This window comes from Clupea harengus, unplaced genomic scaffold, assembly GCF_900700415.2.
Source record: "Clupea harengus unplaced genomic scaffold, Ch_v2.0.2, whole genome shotgun sequence".
NCBI lineage: Eukaryota > Metazoa > Chordata > Actinopteri > Clupeiformes > Clupeidae > Clupea > Clupea harengus.
Genome location: NW_024880678.1, coordinates 2,141 through 9,252, shown reverse-complemented (window position 1 = coordinate 9,252; position 7,112 = coordinate 2,141). Strand labels below are relative to the sequence as shown.

Here is a 7,112-nt window from a genome sequence, read left to right as displayed (position 1 = left end):
ACAGTGAGATGGCCAGATGTCCCATTCTTGTCATGGATCTCGTATCGTCCTGCGTCACTTGGCTGCGCTTTGCTGATGCTGAAAGTTGACTTTTGGAGCGTTGACTTTTGGAGTGTGATACGATTTCCAAAAATGTCGAAGCCCTCATCAGTCTCCATGCCGTCTCGGAAGAGCACATGCTCACCCCCGAAAGCCGTAAAGTAAGTGACTACAGCCTCCCGTGCAGAGATATTAACATCAGTTCTCCAGTGATCTCTGACGTCGTCATCAGCCACGTGAGCATGTATTTGGAGTTCTGAAGTTGCAGGGAGAAAAAACAAACGAGACAGAAGGGAAACATATCTTTTCATTCGAAGAATGCAGCTCAAAGTGCTTTAATACATAATAAAAAAATGACATTATCGTATTAAATAGACCAAACGATAATAAACAAAGATAAATCACACAATCCAAGGGGCAATAAAACAGGAAAATCACAGAAGAAGAAGAAGAAGACGACAACAATTTTGTCCACTGAGCTCACCTCTTTAATAGCCTACTTTTGGACAGTGTGTCCACAGTTTAGGTGTGTAAATTGTCTCCAGATGGAGAAATGAAGAAATTGTCTCCAGATTGTGAAACTCGCTCATCATGAGGTGCTGATCATGAAGTCATGTCTGTCTCCCACCAGACTACCGCTACACTAAAGCCTCTCATAGGAGTGGTAAAGGAGTCCCAGATTTACCTACCGTGTTTCTAGAACACACACTGCAGATGGATCCGCATGGGACATGAGTAACCATAGTGATGCCCCTAAAGGACATGTCCTTCCGGCTACAATGCACTTAAGAAGATTTTTTCACACACAATCGAAAATGGTAGCCATTATGTTGTGGTGCTGATAACCATGAAAGAGAAATGCAAGGGCTTCTCTTTTCCAACACTTTTTGAGGCAACATTTATAATCATACTCAGAATAATCCAACTAAAGAAGACTAAATGAAACTGCAACCAGGCTACAACAGACAAATCAGCAACTGCAATTGTTAGCTAGTAGTGGTGAAATGCATTCTGGGAAGTGTAGGAAATCATAAACAAATGTGAAATTGAGGTGAAACATGCTTGAAAAAGGGGGTGCTAAATGTACTCTCAAAGCAAAGCAATTCCTGTATCTCATTAAACATGTCAAACGGCATATAATAATGTGGCATAGTTTTCCTCTAATCAATGAAGACAAGTGATTGCACAAATGAAGGATGGGAGATATGTTGAATCATATTTATTTGTGATATTCACAAATCAGTTCACCTTGTGAATCTTTTTTGAAAGTTATCTCAACCTATATAAACCAGAAGTAGAAGTTACTTACTTACAGAGAAATATGGCAACACCTTGTCTTCTTTTACTATTCTGGCAATCATCTGTCCCATATTCTCAGCACGCGCTTCATTGCTCTTACCTTCAACAGAGACCACAGTGCTGGAGATCTGGCCACCACTCTCCCTGAGTAAAGTGTAGCGCCCCTGATCCGCTTGGGTCATCCTCTGTGCTGTCCAGCGGCCGTCCTTAACCGCGCCCCTTGCTTCCTCGTCCCCCCCTCTGTGTATCCGTCTCCACAGGACGGAGTGTTGGTCTGAGAGGTGAGGGGTGAACTCCAACACAGACGCGTCCGCCGGCACATTTAAGGCCAACTCCTCACCGTACACCACATTTTGACGAACACTGCAGTCTAATAAATATATATATGCATAGATAGATAGATAGATAGATAGACAGACAGACAGACAGAAAGATAGACAGATAGACAGATAGATAGACAGATAGATAGATAGATAGACAGAGGTAGAGAGTACAAAGGGAGCAAAGCTAAGTATGTAAAATATCTCAATGTACAAAACATTGATACCCTTTCAGAGATGACATTTCACAACATACTCACCTTTCAGAATTAGTCTGATGTAATTCAGTTCAAAATCGACCGATGGAGCCTTCCAATAATACTTCCCTTCATGCGTTTTCATGACCTCGGGTAAATAAGGTTCACTGCCATTGAGCCGAAACTGGGGGTCTATAATCTGGGGGAGAAAAAAAACATAATCAATTTACTGCAAACTTCCTGCTGTTGGTTTGGACTGTATGTATTATTGGATGTACTGATCCTTGGTCCATAGGTCCATATGGGTGTTACCTCCTTGGTAGTGGCAACCTTCCTCTCGACCCCGTTCTTGTAGAACATCAGTCTGCTCCGCTTATCTATATGTCAGTGTAAAAGTGAATGGCATCCCAGGACATATCCTCTTTGGCTCGGCCCTAAGCCATAAGAGCCGTCTATAAGAGAGAGAGAGGAGAAAGGGAGACAGGTGTAACTGTCATGCATGACCTTAGATTACATACCATAAAAGCAACAAAAATACATATTGTGGTAAGACTATTTATTATGCCAAGTAAAGTATCATGGTACATCTCTATAACAGCTCTTATGTAATCACTAATGAATTCACCAACTATCCCGTTTTCTCCATCTTTTTGTTCCATTATAGTTATAAATAGTTCTTGATTGGTTATCCAATTTGTGGTGTCTTTTGTGACAAAATCAGGAGACTAGGGACAGCCACTGGTTCCTTACCCGCTGAGGCCATTCCTGCAGAGTAAAGCAGATTTATAGGTTACTGTAAGAACCTGTAACACAGTAGTGTAGCCAGCAATACAATGACCGTCCTACAGGCCAATTACACGGTTATAGCCAGTGTGCTACTCACCGAATAGAACACCCAAGGCGGAAAACAAGCGGTACATCATCTGCAAATAACCAGAAAAGATAGAGACTTTAAAAAAGTCTTTAAAGCAACATTGTGAAAGTAGTCTATGCTTTGTAGGTAGCTTTGTAAAATAGAAAATTTTCGATTTTGCTTGATTTTGTGGCTTTGTTTTAACTCTAATGCATTAGTATGAGTATTAGTTAGGCCTATGCATAATAATTTGGTCATAGAAAGGGAAGGACCTGCCATATTTATAAATGAATGAATGAATAAATAAATGTCCACTTCCATGCATTTAGACAGAAATAAATGAATAAATGTATTAATTAACGCACAATTGTCAATCAATAGTTACTTATAATTTACATTTATGTATGTATTTATTTCTGTATTCATTTATTATTCATTCATTCATTTATTTATTTCATTCATTCATTCATTCATTCGTGCATTTATTTATTCATTCATTCATTCATTGTTCCCAATATGATAATGAGAGGAGGCCAATAGACAATCCAGAGCCTAATTGAATCTAGCTAACTAGTGCAAGCACTTCCGCATTTTTCCGTAAGATCTGCATATAATATTTCAAGCTACCTTTATTATTATTATTTATTCAGTCTAGGGCGAGAGACTGTGGAGAGGTATCTAGCTAGCTAGGTTGGTGACAATCTAGAGAACAGTACAGTAACGTAGCAGTGTGGAGCAAGATAGCTGCTAGTGACGTTATTGTTCAAGGGATGTGTGTGCGTGTTGCTGAAAGTATTTCACAGTCACTATAGCGATAACTTTGTAAAATGATGATCCTGATGTAATGCTATGGCTTTGTATCAGATCGCCAGGTTATTGCTCTCAGGTTGTGCCTTATGCATACCTTGGGATACTCAGGAGTAGGTTGCCCATTCACAAAATGCTACAAAGATTTAAATAAAAAAAGTTCATAATGGCCTTTTGGGACGTTTTGTTCAACATTGATACAGTATGTCAAGCTCCTGGCAACTAGCTGGCGTTTGATATCGCTAGCTAGGATAGCTCAATGCGCAATTTTACAGACTGTAACATTAGCATTTTGACGGTAACATTAACATTTTGATTTTAACATTAACACATTTGTTGTAGAGACTAGTTATGTACTTCTGATGGTAATAATACTAGTTGCCATGAACCATAACTGTTTGGGGATGTTCTCAACTAGATAGTTAGTCATCATACCTAGCGATAGCGCAGTTCGCCAGATAGATATCTCCCACACTGTTTAATCCACAGCTGGCGCCTTTCCTCCTGTGTTTTGGGCTTTGGAAATGCGAGAAAAAAACGACGTGTCCCTCTAATCTCGCAGGGTACCTTGTGTCAGATCTACAAGTCCCGTAGGCACACTGTTTCACCATGCTTCCATGACAGCAAGGTAAGGCTAACCTAATCGAATACAACGCGTTGAAAACGATTAGCCAATGGTGTGTCAAATACCGTCTACCTATTTTTGATTGACACATCTAATTAACATATTGAGATGAAGAAATACAGGAATGAATGAATGAATGAATGAATGAATGAATGAATAAATAAATAAATAAATAAATAAATGAATGAATGAATGAATGAATAAATAAATGAATGAATACAGAAATAAATGAATGAATACAGAAATAACTGAATAAATAAATAAATACAGAAATAAATACATACATAAATGTAAATTATAAGTAACTATTGATTGACAATTGTGCATTAATTGTATTACATTGTATAACATGTATTCATTTATTTCTGTCTAAATGCATGGATGTGGACATTTATTTATTCATTCATTCATTTGTAAATATGGCAGGTTTGTATGGAGGACCAAACCTGCCATATTTATAAATGAATGAATGAATAAATAAATGTCCACATCCATGCATTTAGACAGAAATAAATGAATACATGTATTAATTAATGCACAATTGTCAATCAATAGTTACGTATAATTTACATTTATGTACGTATTTATTTCTGTATTCATTTATTTATTCATTAATTCATTTATTTCTGTATTCATTCATTTATTTCTGTATTCATTCATTTATTTATTCAGTCATTCATTCATTTATTTATTCATTCATTTATTTCTGTATTCATTCATTCATTCAACGTTAACGTTAAAATCAAAATGTTAATGTTACCGTCAAAATGTTAATGTTACTGTCTGTAAAATTGCGCGCTGAGCTATCCTAGCTAGCGATAGCAAACGCCAGCTAGTTGCCAGGAGCTTGACATACTGTATCAATGTTGAACAAAAAGTCCCAGGCCATTATGAACTTATTTTATTTAAATCTTTGTAGCATTTTGTGAATGAGCAACCTACTCCTGAGTATCCCAAGGTATGCATAAGGCACAACCTGAGAGCAATAACCTGGCGATCTGATACAAAGCCATAGCATTACATCAGTATCATCATTTTACAAGCAAGTTATCGCTATAGTGACTGTGAAATACTTTCAGCAACATGCACACACATCCCTTGAACAATAACCTTACTAGCAGCTATCTTGCTCCACACTGCTACGTTACTGTACTGTTCTCTAGATTGTCACCAACCTAGCTAGCTAGATAGATACCTCTCCACAGTCTCTCGCCCGAGACTGAATAAATAACAATAATAAAGAATCTTTATAGGTTATTAGCTAGCTTGAAATATTATATGCAGATCTTACGGGAAAATGCAGAAGTGCTTGCACTAGTTAGCTAGATTGAATCTAAGGCTCTGGATTGATTGCAAAATGTCTGAACGTCAGTTTCCACGCCTACTGGCCTCCTCTCATTATCATATTGGGAACAATGAATGAATGAATGAATGAATAATAAATAAATGCACGAATGAATGAATGAATGAATAAATAAATAAATACATGAATGAATGAATGAATACATAAATGAATACAGAAATAAATACATACATAAATGTAAATTATAAGTAACTGTTGATTGACAATTGTGCGTTAATTAATACATTTATTCATTTATTTCTGTCTAAATGCATGGATGTGGACATTTATTTATTCATTCATTCATTTATAAATATGGCAGGTTTGGTCCTCCATAGGTTTGGTCCTCCATACCTGGCTGGCAGCAACGTGGGTGGGTTTTAAATGCGATAAAAACACAATCCGGGCTTGTCTCCTCGCCGAATTGAACAGCTAACCGAGCAACAACTGTCTGGCATTTTACTACCTAAGTCAGACACTGTTAAAGCGGAGATATTAAATGATCTTGAATGAAAGGTGGTCGGTTCCTGTAAAAATTCCAGTGATAGACAGCTGCGGGATGTTTTTCTTGCTCACCAACTGGCATTCTGACGTCCCGTGAAAACTATGAATATCAAGACCTGCGAACGTTGGGGTGGCCCATTCAAATCAACGGAACTTTTTGGAACACTCTGAAGAGCTGTATAATAAAGTAGTTTATACTCACGGTCAGTTTTGTTTGGAGTATACACACAATTCAAGTGCACTTCAGACGTGTGTTATGTGCATGGAGTCCATGCTGAAAAAGGTTGTTATCTTTCTTGAGAAAATCGTTTTAATATCGCCCTGACCACACGCAGTCACTTGAGCAACGTCGCTATACTAGTTATATTCACCATCTCGGCTGCTAACTATGCTTAATCCAGCCTTTAGCCTCCCCAAACCTCCCCCTTACCACAGCACACTAGCTGCTCCCTTAGCGAACTGGGGTGTCTCCTTAGCGGAAACCGGAACATTGCAGAGCAGAGATATTACACTCCTCCCATTTGGTTGAGGGGACGGACGGGGGATGCATGGTTGTTCCAACATGGTGAGATCCACATAGGGATAGGTGACAACCAGTGGTGTATAAAGTACCCAAAAGCCATACTTGAGTAAAAGTAAAGATACCTTACTGGAAAATGACTCAAGTAAAAGTAAAAGTAACCTTTTAGAATACTACTTGAGTAAAAGTCTTAAAGTATCTGATCTTTACTGTACTTAAGTATCAAAAGTAATTTTCTGATATTAAATGTACTTAAGTATTGAAAGTAAAAGTACAAGTAAATGCTGTTAATAAAAAAGCAAAGGGTCAGAATTGTGAGAATTATAAAGTTGATTCCGACTAAAATGAGCATACTTATAAAATGGGCCTTATTTGAACACAATTTTAACACAATAGGCAATACTAAAGCAGCACATTGTAACATTTTGTGAATGGGCAACCTACTCCTGAGTATCCCAAGGTATGCATAAGGCACAACCTGAGAGCAATGACCTGGCGATCTGATACAAAGCCATAGCATTACATCAGGATCATCAGTTTTACAAGCAATTTATCAGTACAGTGACTGTGAAATACTTTCAGCAACATGCACACACATCCCTTGAA

The 7,112-nt window shown here is 37.9% G+C and overlaps 1 long non-coding RNA gene across 3 annotated transcripts; it reads right to left on the bottom strand.

The window, feature by feature from the left end:
- Positions 1-2,283: 2,283 nt before the first annotated feature.
- Positions 2,284-6,615, bottom strand: LOC122132545. Of its 3 annotated transcripts, XR_006152220.1 has the most exons (4): positions 6,189-6,613; positions 2,739-2,778; positions 2,481-2,620; positions 2,284-2,307 (listed from the first exon to the last, which is right to left on the bottom strand). It is a non-coding gene; the product is annotated as an uncharacterized LOC122132545 (long non-coding RNA). The 3 variants fall into 3 exon arrangements; XR_006152221.1 differs by lacking the exon at positions 2,284-2,307 and having other exon boundaries at positions 2,329-2,620; positions 5,837-6,615; XR_006152219.1 differs by lacking the exon at positions 2,284-2,307 and having other exon boundaries at positions 2,329-2,620; positions 6,189-6,608.
- Between the last annotated feature and the right edge of the window lie 497 nt (positions 6,616-7,112).